We start from the raw sequence: 12,752 nt of genomic DNA, 5'->3' as shown, positions 1-12,752 counted from the left end.
ACAAACAAATGCGGAAGATCGATAGGTAGATCAGAAAAATAGTTAGTATCATGCCAATTCAGTGGAACTAGCGTAAGCAATTTGTCCCCTCCACTTAATTCCCCTCACTCAACTAGCGCAAGCAATGAATTACCTTACCTTATGCTTGCGAGCGAATTCTTCGAGCTGCGACCTGAAGGTCGCGAGCTGCTCCTGCATTACATCCGTCCTGATCTTGGCCACATTCTCCCCGACCAGACGGAATTTGTCCTGAAAGTTGCAAACACAATCGCACCTAAGGATCCAAGGGATGAATGACCACGCGCCATGTAGGCTAACCACGCGCCTTTTCACTGTTACTTGTTTTGCTGTTTCTCAAAAAAAAAAAGTTACTGTTTTGCTGCTTAGCCTAAAATAAACTTATTTTTCTACTTATTTCAATTTCTTTTTTCCTTGTTTATTTTTTTTGTTTTTCTTTTTATTCTTTTTGTGTTTTTGTCTCTTCATTGATTCCAATTTGCTCTTGAATTCGTGAATACTTTTGAGATAAGCATGAACATTTTTAACTACACTTGTGCTTTTTCAAATATAAGCACAGTTTTAAATAGCCGGCTATAGTTCCGCTATAGCCCGCTATAATCTTTTCAGCAGGGTGCCGCTAAATGGTCACCTTCACAAATAGCCCGCTATAGCTGATTTGGAGGCTCGCCGCTATATTTTATAGCCCGCTATTTAAAACATTAAATATAAGTGAACTTTATATATGATTTGATAAACATGAATATATATTTTTTGGAATATGTGCACATTTTTTATTAAATGAGTCAATATTTCATTTGATAAATATGAATGTAGTTCCATTTTTTAGTTTCCCTTTTATTTGTTGAAATATATGTACTTTAACTTTTCTTTAGTCATGTTCTTACTAGTGAACATTTTCCCCATATACATGAACATATTTTTATAGAATCATAAACATTTTGTACACACACACACAAGTATTCAAACATATTCTCGCAATGTCGTGGTATTCTCACGGGGGGTTGCAAGACGATAGACGCCACAAGGTGGCTTAAGGTGAGGGTAAGACTGCTGCAGGAATATCCAGGGACGGGTATGCGAGCAGCACGCGCTAGTTTACCCAGGTTCAGGTCACTCCGGAGAGATAATACCCCTACTTCTGCATGTCTGGATATATATGCGGTGTACATGTCTGGCAGTACAAAGTGCCCAAGGACAGATACACTATAGATGATGTCGTCACTACTATTCGTCAACAGTGCCGGGTACGGCCGTCTCGTTGGTGTCGGCGGTTGACTTCGGGCAGCCGGCCGGGTGGAGCAGTCGGACGGGGAGCCGGCAAGAGCAGCCGGGCAGTCGGACTGAGGGGCTTTGCTAGCCCTGATGTCTTAAAATATTGTCTCGCCGTCTTCGGGGTACCCGTGGTCAATTACCCCGACACGCAAGAATACATGTATTTGTATACATGATAAATTTGTTGTACAATAAATAAATAAAATAAATTTAATAAGGGAATGAAATAAAAGCTACAAAGAAAGGAAAAATAATAGTAGAAAGAGGATACAAAATAAAAGACAATCAACAAACATATAAAAAAAAGAGAGAAAAGGAAAAAGGATATGGAAACTAGTCTGGACCAAGGGGGATAAGAGTGCATGACTCACATTGGGTGATTTGAATGCCATGTGCTTAAGCCCAATTATAGTACATGTTTTGAAACATTTGATTGCATTCTGAAAGTTGAATTGCCATTTCATAATCATAAGGTGAAAACAGTATAAAAACAAGCAAAATTCAGTTTGAAAAAAAAACACGGTGATGCCCAGAATGCTATGTACTCCCTATGACCGTCAATACAAGAATCACATCTTTAAACAAAATAAAGGTTGACCATCAATTTGACTAATTAAACATGGTTTATATTTCATAAAAATGTATCATCGGAATCATATTTGAGAAAAAAGTTGCAATGATATAATTTTTATGACAAATAGCACTTATGTAGTTAATAGAAAATATGGTCAAAGTTAAATCACGCAAAATAAGGGCGCCATGTATAAGGGGACAGAGTGAGTAGAATACGTGATTTATTTTATGAACATTCCGGGGATTTTGCGGCAATCACATGGTTTGAGGATTTGGGGGCGCGCGAAGATGATCCGGGAACGGGTTGACACGAGGGATTTTACCCAGGTTCATTTTTTCCTTGGGATCAATATCAGCAATTCAGTTCATCCAACAATAAACCAAATTCCAACTATAGAACTATGACACAACCAAACCTGAATGAACAAAATGTTGAATTGAATCGTATTAGTCTATACTAGGGCCCTTTGTCGAAGAAGTAACAGCCTACTCCTGCTTTGTTTTATCTGGCCTCGTATGAGGCGGGCTGAGCAGCGTACTACTTCGCACGAAGAAGGAGACGGGGCTAGGTCGTTGGTCGCGAACTAGGCGCTTCTCTGGCTCTGCTGCTGCATCAGTAGATAGCGGCTGGGTAGGTCCATGCTTGTATCTAATCATATTGTCCAGTAGCATTTCTCTACAATGTATTCACATGACTTTTTTTTAGTTGAAAAGGCTTCAAAGGCTTTTGCTTGTATTGCTTCAAAGGGAGTATTTTGTTGCAAATTGTAAATTTAAGGAAGGAAGCTTCATTGTACTTTCTTGCATTACTGATTCTTCCTAGCAAGTCATATCATAGGAATAGTAGTGATTATGTAGTACAAATACAGTCATTTAATATGGGGAAGACATAAGTGTGATCGAAGTTCAGCGAATTCTGGAATAATAGGTCTACCGTACTTAATGTAGGAAAACATACACTAACTTGAATTCAAAGTGTACCAGAACACAGTAGTTTGTGAAGATAGACCAGGCGTGTCAAACTCAAGGCCTCTTAACAATAAGTCAGCTCAAATAAGTATGTTTGGTGATTGTCAGGGTTCTTGGTGACAATTTTTAGATGCAATTCTCGTGGAATACTAACAGAAGTCTGGGGTAAAAGTAGCGGCTTCGGTACTGAAGTACAACGGGAGATGGTTATGGGCTTTATAACCAAAAGCTGCTTTGGCATGTGGCATTGCAGCTTGGCAATACGGCGTTTGGTTGGGCTTCGACTTTCTCCTACGAGAATAGTCAATAATCCCGGTGTAACGAAGGCTTCGCCTTAAGGTCAAGCATCTCACTTTCGTCTCTGACCTACAAGGCACTGTCGCTTTGATACCGTTCCTGACATCTCTCGCTCCGCATACATGTTGTAATAGTATATGGTTGATTCTTCTTTCATCCTCCCCTCAATTTGATCATCTCAACACCACCTATCCAGTGTATTTTTCCTAAGAAGGTGACGTATATCTAGTATACTAGGCTAGTGCTCCCGGTATGTTAGATGAGTTAAACAACATTGGTTGAAGATCCATCTGTGATATATATACATGGGAAGCAACGTTTCACACACGACCGACCATCGGTGAGCATTCAATTCTTGCTTGGGTCTAAGGCACATCGGTCTTGAAGATGCAATAGATGGGCTATTAAATGTTATGAAGACGGTACAACCGTACAAGTGCGGATCCTAATCTGCATACTCGAAAAATTCAACTTATAGATGATACTAATAGCACTGTACCTCTACTCTTTCACCCAAGTGAGATCTACTCATTTCGCAGATGGGCTGATAATTAAGCTTAAATTTCAGCACTTCTATGCTACATATTTTTTATATGATAAGACTTGTTGTTCACGAATTACGAGTTTTTTTTCATAAGCACAAATTACAAGTTGCGAGTACTACATAACATGTGTCCCCACGTGACAACATTGCGATAGCAAACAACACCTAAACAGATGTCTGTACCTCCAAGTATGCATCTCTTTTCCTGTCTGCAATCCAATTAAATCGTTGCTTCAAATCAGCAGACGTTTTCCCCCGCTAAAAAGATCAGCGGGCGTTTTGTTTCAATTCGGGGCGTCTGTGATGAGGGAGAAAGTCAGAGAATTGTGTTTTTAATGACCAAGTGTGTGACGGGTAGAGTAGCATCAAAAGGGACGAGTAGAGAGAACAGAGTGTATTACAAAAATGGCGGGTAGACAAAATATAGTACCTTCTTCAAGGCTCCCATCCTAATGACCAGAACATGAGTGGAACTAAACTACCTGGAGAACATGCCATTTCCACTTAATTAGCTCAAAAACATGCCCCTCTATCGGAGAAATGGCCCCACTAGGATATTGTTAAATGTCACATCGCTGATGGTCCCGGCGAGGAGTATTTGGAGGATCATCGACTCCACGGGTCATGCCATCCCCACCGGCGGCGTCTAGGTCAATCTTGAGGATGAATACATGGTGTTGATTTGGAGGATTATCGAGGTTTCTTGGTGTTTATTTTATAGACAGTTCCCATGGAATACTAATGTGTTGGTTTTCAAGAAGTGATCTACTATCTCTATCTCTGAATTTCTTTCTCTGAAGAACACAACGCACACATATGGTGGAAGAAAAAACAGAGCAGAGACGCAGCCACAGAGAGTAAGAGGCCTTTTGCGACGCGTAAAATGTGTGTCTTTTCTGCCCTTTCCTTTTATTCAGTTGCATAACTGAATACAAAAATCTCACCACAATCTAGTATATGCGTGTGCCATCCCATGATCCTGGATTGTGCCAAGTTTAAAAGATAAATAACTGAGCTAAAAATAGGCAAGGTCGCAACGAGGACGCAGCTCACTTCTGGCTGATTCAGTTGACATACAGAACAACACATACAACTGAGCTTATTTAGCAACTGAATGAAACAAGCAGCAACCGAAACTGTAGGTACGTCGAGGTTAATGCTGACATAATTGTAGATTGGAAGAAAATAGCAGCTTCGGTACCGAAGTACTCCCTCCGTCCGGAAATATTTGTCAAAAAAATGGATGTATGTAGACATGTTTTAGTTTTAAATACATTCATTTTTATCCATTTCGACGACAAGTAATTCCGGACGGAGGGAGTACATCGGGAGATAGATGTGGGTGATATAACGAAAAGCCGCGTTCGGATGTGTCCTTGCAGCTGGGCAAAACTCGCGTTTAGTTGGGTTCGACTTTCTCATATGAGAAGCTAGTCGGGAAGCCCAATTTAACTAAGTCTCTGCATCAAGGTCAGACATTTCCCTTTCATCTCTAACCTGGAGGATAGGCTTGCTATGCTACCGTTTCTGACATCTCTCGTTCCGCATATATGTTGTAATATATATTTGCTTCTTCTCTCATCCTCAACTCAATTTGATCATTTAAACACCACATACCTATTATCTCTTTTTTGAGAATGTGGCATGTCTACCATACTTGTCTAGTTCTACCAATATGTTATAAAATGAGTAGAACAACATCGATTGAAGATCCATGTGCGTTATATATAGAGCGGAAAGCAACGTTTCACGGTCGACTGTGAGTGAGCATTCAATTCTTGCTTGGATCGAAAGCACATCAGTTGTGAATATGCAATAGATGGGCTGGTAAATGTTATTTCGAAGAAGAAGGCTCCTGGGCTAGGGTTCCTCCCCACCTCCCCCCCCCCCTCCCGCCGCCGGCCGCCCGTCCCTCCCGCCGCCACCGACCGCCGGTCACCCGCGCCCCCGTCCCGCCTCCCTCTCCCTCCGCCCGACCCACCCCCTCCCCCGCGTCGCCTCCCCGAGCGAGACGACCGAGGGCTTCTCCCCGTCCCTCGTCCAACGCCTCCCTCACCTCCCTCCTCATGCCGCCGCCAGGCCTTGCCCTTGTGGTGCTGCTAGCGGCGACGTGGCATGTCCTTCCCCACGCGCTGAACCCCTGCTCGGGCGGTGGTGGCCGGCGGCGGTGCCCTTCGGCCGGCACTGGTGTGGCAAGGCGGCGGCGGTGCCGTATGCCATGGTGGCCCTTGACGCGGCGGTGCGGCCGTTGGTCGTGGGGCGGCACGGTGGCGCTGTTGGCTGGCGGCGCTCGCCGAGCCCAGATCTAGGCCCGTTTGGGCCCCATCTGGGTTGGGTCCGGCCGGTGGCACGCGCTCGGCGGCGTCGCTTCCTGGTGGCAGTGGCGATATGGCGGCGGTCTACGGACGGCGAGTACTTCGTTGGACGGCATGTTGCAGCGCGGTGACAGGGACTGTTCGGGCCCACGTGGGCCTGGTCGGGCCGTAGGGCCCGGCAAGTCCTCGTTGCCGCGTCCGGTCGGCTTCGCTCTTGCGATGGAGGTTGTTCCCTCCCACCGGCCGAGTAGTGCCCGCTCTCGTGGCCTTGTCTCCTTTCCCTCTCCAGGACTCGTGTTCGCAGCTCCAGAGAGACGGCGAGGGTGGTCCGGTAACTGTGGTGGGCACATGCTGGTGGGCGGCTGCATGGGTGGTGCACTACAAAGTGTCTGGAGTGGTGGTGGTGGTTGTGGATCGGGAGAAATTCCTGGCAGCCTGTCGGCACCGATGCGATGATGCCTACGGGCGTCGTTGGACCTTCCTGAGGGGCATTGGATATATCCCTTCCCCACTACTCCTCGCGTACCAGGGAAACCCTAGAACTTGTTCGGGCAACAGCGGCGGCATCGTCGCATTCCTTCTTGAAGGTGTTGCTTGGTGCGCGGCGCTTCAGGCTGTTTGGAGCGTGGTGGTACTTCTTCGTAAGGTGCAGCGGTTGCCGGTCTTCCTTTCTTCGTTGATCTGCCGGTGTCGACATTTATTTCTCTTTTTTCTTCTTGTTTTTCTTTTGGGCTTTTCTGCGCTGCGACCCCATCGAGCTGGATGTATCGGGTGTTTGCTTTATAATATAAAGCGGAGGAACCCTTTATCGTAATGTTATTTCGAAGAAGACAATATAAGTATGGATTCTAATTTGCGCACTTGAGGAGTTCACCTTAGGACTGTACCTCTAGTCTTTCACCCAAGTGAGATCTACTCATTTCGCAGATGGGCCAATAATTAAGCTTAATTCCAGCACTTCTATGCTACGTATTTTGGTTATGATAAGACTTGATGTTCATGAATTACGAGTTCTTTTTTGTGGAAACACAAATTACAAGTTGCGAGTACTGCATAATGGCATCTTCAAAGCGGACCCTCAAACCATCTGTAAACGTGTCTCGCCGGTTTTTATATCGGTATCACTCTTCATAGACCTGTTATTTTGGAAACTAGCTGCTCTTTTGTGGCTTCCTCCCTTGCACATGAGAATCTTGATAGGTCGTCTCTCGTTGATATGAGAAGGAACCTTGAGCCATCACCAAACTACTTCCAAATTTTAAGCTGGCGAAGATTAATTAGTCGGCATGCCAATGTGGTGGCTCACCAAATAGCCAAGTTCAGCTTTGATAACAGGTCAGATGGATTTCTGTGTAATCGTTTTCCGCCCTGCGTGGCGGATGCGGTTAGGAATGATTGTATTAAACTTTTTACTTAATTAATAGTATATGGGGCAAATAAATGTTGGTGTACCTTGGTTATTTTTACAGGGTTTCTCCTTTTTTGGGGGACTAAACATGTATATCACTCATAGTCGTCCATGGAGACATGGTTAGCAGTAAACATGACAACCAGCGAACCGAACGGCACAACCACTTGCAGCAGACGAGAGCTGCCCTACTTCCTCCTCGGAGTCCAGCTGTAGCCACAGCAGCCCCGGCCTAAGCGACGCCCACATCGTTGAGGTTGGGGTCGGCGTCCAGGACGGCTTCACGAAACGTGTCCTGCTCATTGAGGAGTGGAGCTGAGTACATGGGTAGGTCAGCAAGCACCCTTGTTTCACGTTTCTTTGTGCTACTAATTCCTTGCGGTCATGCTGTGTTCGACATGGCGGTTAGACTCAGTTGACATAAATAAACGAAAGGGAGGACGATGGAAGGATCGTACTGTATGATGGTTCATAGTTTCTGAAATCTAGTGGCGGATGAGGTTCTTGCCAAACTAGAATGAACACCACGGAGAACCTACTTACGTGTGTATCAAGTCTCCGTCTCTAGCATGCGGGCACGTACGTGTGCGTGCAATTCGTTGCCCATACATGCATGTTCGATTTTTTGTTGAAAGTCTCGAGTCTGAAATATACTGATTTTGAACAAATAATGCATAGAACCAACAACAAATGATTGGGATGGAGAACAAGGAGAAACATCATCTGTTTCAGCTACTCTGTTTCCAAATATTTATTTTTCTAGGTTTCAGAAAGAAAAATGGAAGATAAAAAAAAAACATGCATGCATTCCCTACTCCATAAATTTGCATGCGCCTGTCATGCTCAAGATTGGTCCATTTCTATGGATAGCATGGAAATCAGGAACTGTCGCAATGGCAGGGCTGCAGCCACGAACAATATATGACTGGGTAGTAACTAAAACGCACACATGATCGCCCCGTAATATTTCACTCTTGTCAAAGTCTAAATCCTCATATTTCTCTATGAGCTCTCTGACCAATGGCTCCACCACTGTCCCCGATATCTTCTATTCCTGTGGGTATTACATTTCTATTGTTTCTTGTCTCACCCTTCACTCAACATGTATGTGTGACTGCCGCCTATTTGATAGTAGTACTAAGCTAGTGCTGCTAATATTTAGAAAAGGTATTTCTACAAAGGTCTTAGGATTAAACTGAAACACGGACGTTGTTCTCTGCTCGAACGAAGCACTGGTGTATACAGAAACCCCTATATCAGGGGAGCTTTTCATCCCATGTTTTGCCACTTGGCGGATGGGGACTGGGTGACCTATAGAATGCAAGCCACGTGCATTACTTTGGTAGGGCACGGGGTAGAAATCTAACGTGGATGTAAACTTTCTGCTAAAATTTTCCTAACGTGTGTTGCGATTTTGTTGTGCGGCTAGCAAATATGTGTGTGTTTGTGGGCCACCATTAGTTGTTGACTTGGGCTTTGGTTCTTTCCTGAACCCTAAACCACCATTGGTCGTTGAGAGCAACTAATTAATGAGCGCTCCTTCGGGAACCTCGCAACGATCAGCGCCACTTGGCGCGCTCTCAGCCATTCGCCACGTGTCGCGTCGCGCTCTGGGCACTTTCTCTAATTTTTTTTATTTTTCCGCACGCGTTTTCGACTTTTTAGATGGTTTTTTCCGGATTTTTCGACGTTTTGGTTTTCCACCGGTCTTTCCTAAGTTTTCGACCAAAAAAGTTTTTAAAAAAACAATTGCGCAAAAAAAACATGTTTTCTTTTCTTTTGTGAGAGTCACGGTTTTCCTTTCGCAAGAGTCATGGTCGTGCCTCTTGGAAATGAAAAAAAACATGTTTTCTTTTCTTTTTCTATGATAGTTTTTATTATACCCGACTTGGATGCTCATCATTCTAAGACCAACTTTGTAACCATAGCAAATACCATGCTGTTCTAAGAGACTCTCAAAATAATATAAGTGAAGCATGAGAGAATAGAAATTTCTTCAAAATTAAGACATCACCGTGCTCTAAAAGATATAAGTGAAGCACTAAAGCAAAAACTATCAAGCTCAAAAAATATAAGTGAAGCACATACAGTATTCTAGCAAATTCTAATCAAATAGGCTTCTCCCAAAAGGTGTGTACAGCAAGTATGATTGTGGTAAACTAAAAAGCAAAGACTAATATAATACACGACGCTCCAAGCAAAACACATATCATGAGGCGAATAAAAATAAATCTCCAAGTAAAGTAACCAATGAACGAAGACGAAAGAGGGGATGCCTTCCCGGGGCATCCCCAATCTTAGGATTTTGGCTATCCTTCAATATCTTGGGGTGCCATGGGAATCCCCAAGCTTAGGCTCTTGCCACTCCTTATTCCATAGTCCATAAAAGCTTTACCCAAAACTTGAAAACTTCACAACACAAAACTCAACAGGAAATCTTTTAAGCTCCGTTAGTGAAAGAAAACAAAACCAACACATAAGGTACTGAAATGAACTCATTCTTTATTTATTTTGGTGTTAAACCTACTGTATTCCAACTTCTGTATGATTTATAAACTATTTTACTAGCAATAGATGCATCAAAATAAGCAAACAACACACGGAAAACAGAATGTGTCAAAAACAGAACAGTCTGTAGCAATCTGTAACTAACGCAAACTTATGAAACTCTAAAAATCCTACCAAACTAGGAAGTACTGGGACATTTGCCTATTGATCAGCAGCAAAAAGAATCAATGCAAAAGCACGTTTCTGTGATTTATTGAATTTTTTCTTGTGAGCGCAAAGTTTCTGTTGTTCAGCAGAATCAAATCAACTATCATCATAGTTTATTCTATAGGTTCTACTTGGCACAAACACTAATTAAAAGATAAAAACACATCTAAACAGAGAGTAGATGCAAGATTTATTACTAAATAGGAGCAAAAGCAAAAAAAACATAAAGAAAAATTGGGTTGCTTCCCAACTAGCGCTATCGTTTAACGCCCCTAGCTAGGCATAAAAGCAAAGATAGATCTAACGGGTGTCTTCTTTGGCACTAAATTCATAATTAGCCCGCATGATAGATTCATAAGGTAATTTTAATTTCTTTCTTGGAAAGTGCTCCATGCCTTTCTTTAATGGAAATTGGAACCTAATATTCCTTTCCTTCATATCAATAATCGCGCCAATCGTTCTAAGGAAAGGTCTACCAAGAATAATAGGGCAAGAAAGATGGCAATCTATATCAAGAACGATAAAATCTACGGGCACCAAATTTCTATTTGCAACAATAAGAACATCATTAATCCTTCCCATTGGCTTTTTAATGGTGGAATCCGCAAGGTGCAAATTTAAAGAGCAATCATCAAGAACATGGAAATCTAGAATATCACATAAAGTTTTCGGAATTGTGGAAACACTAGCACCCAAATTACACAAAGCAAAACACTCATAATCTTTAATTCTAATATTTATAGTAGGTTCCCACTCATCATTAAGTTTTCTTGGTATAGAAACTTCCAAATTATTTTTTTCATCATAAGATTGCAACAAAGCATCAACGATATGTTTGGTAAAAGCTTTATTTTGACTATAAGCATGAGGAGAATTAACAACGGATTGCAACAAGGAAATACAACCTTTTAAAGAACAATTATCATAATTAAATTCCTTGAAATCCGAGATAGTAGGTTCAATGTTATTTGAAGTTGTGACCTCTCCAATCTCACTTTTACAAAATTTAGCATCAAGATCTAAAGACTCCGAATTCTTGGGACGCCTTCTAGGCAAAGTTGATTCATCATTAGTCCCATAATCATCAAAATACATATTGCAAAACATAGATCTAATAGGAGACGTATCAATAACTTTAAGATCTTCATCATTATTTTCACGGAAACTAGAAGAACACGCTTTTATAAAGCTATCTTTCTTAGCACACAATCTAGCGGTTCTTTCCTTACACTCATCAATGGAAATTCTCATTACTTTGAGAGACTCATTGATATCATGATTAGGAGGAGAAGATCTAAGTTTAAGAGAATCAACATCAAGCGAAAGTCTATCAACGTTCCTAGCCAAATCATCAATTTTGAGCAATTTTTCTTCAAGCAAAGCATTAAAGTTCTTTTGAGAAATCATAAATTCTTTCACACTATTCTCAAAATCAGAGGGCATCTTATTAAAACCATAAGAATTATTGTAGTAATTTCCATAATTATTAGAGGAATTACTAGGGAACGGTCTAGCATTAAAATTTCCTCTATAGGCATTGTTTCCAAAATTATTCCTACCAACAAAATTCATATCCATAGATTCATTATTATTCTCAATCAAAGAAGACAAAGGCATATCATTGGGATCAAGAGGAGTATTTTTAGTAGCAAACAATTTCATAAGTTCATCCATCTTTCCACTCAAAACATTGATTTCTTCTATAGCATGCATTTTTTTACTAGAAGATCTTTCGGTGTGCCATTGAGAATAATTAGCCATACTATAATCAAGAAGTTTTGTAGAATCTCCTAACATGATTTTCATAAACGTACGTCCCGCGGCCGAATCTAGGAGATTTCTAGAAGCAAAGTTCAAACCGGCATAAAATTTTTGTATGATCATCCATAAATTCAAACCATGAGTAGGGCAATTACGAAGCATCAATTTCATTCTTTCCCAAGATTGGGCAACATGCTCATGGTCAAGTTGTTTAAAATTCATAATATCATTCCTAAGAGTGATAATCTTAGCGGGAGGAAAATACTTAGAGATAAAAGCATCTTTGCACTTGTTCCAAGATTCAATACTATTTTCAGGCAAAGATGAAAACCAAACTTTTGCACGATCTCTAAGAGAAAACGGAAATAACTTCAATTTGACAATATTGTTATCCATATCTTTCTTCTTTTGCATATCACACAAATCAACAAAGTTGTTTAGATGAGTAGCATCATCTTCACTAGGAAGGCCGGCGAATTGATCTTTCATAACAAGATTCAGCAAAGCAGCATTGATTTCACAAGACTCAACATCATTAAGAGGAGCAATCGGAGTAATAAGGAAATCATTATTATTGGTATTCGAGAAATCACACAATTTGGTATTATCTTGCGCCATGGCAACAAGTAATCCAACACACAAGCAGGCAGAAAAAGGCAAGTGAAAAAGAGGAGGAGATTGGGAAAGAGAGGGCGAATAAAACGACAAGGATGAAGTGGGGGAGAGGAAAACGAGAGGCAAATGGCAAATAATGTAAATGCGATGGAGATGGGTTTCTGATGGGTACTTGGTATGTCTTGACTTGAGCGAAGACCTCCCCGGCAACGGCGCCAGAAATCCTTCTTGCTATGTCTTGAGCTTGCGTTGGTTTTCCCCG

Source organism: Triticum aestivum, chromosome 5B (genome assembly GCF_018294505.1).
Source record: "Triticum aestivum cultivar Chinese Spring chromosome 5B, IWGSC CS RefSeq v2.1, whole genome shotgun sequence".
NCBI lineage: Eukaryota > Viridiplantae > Streptophyta > Magnoliopsida > Poales > Poaceae > Triticum > Triticum aestivum.
This window is presented reverse-complemented; position numbering follows the sequence as displayed.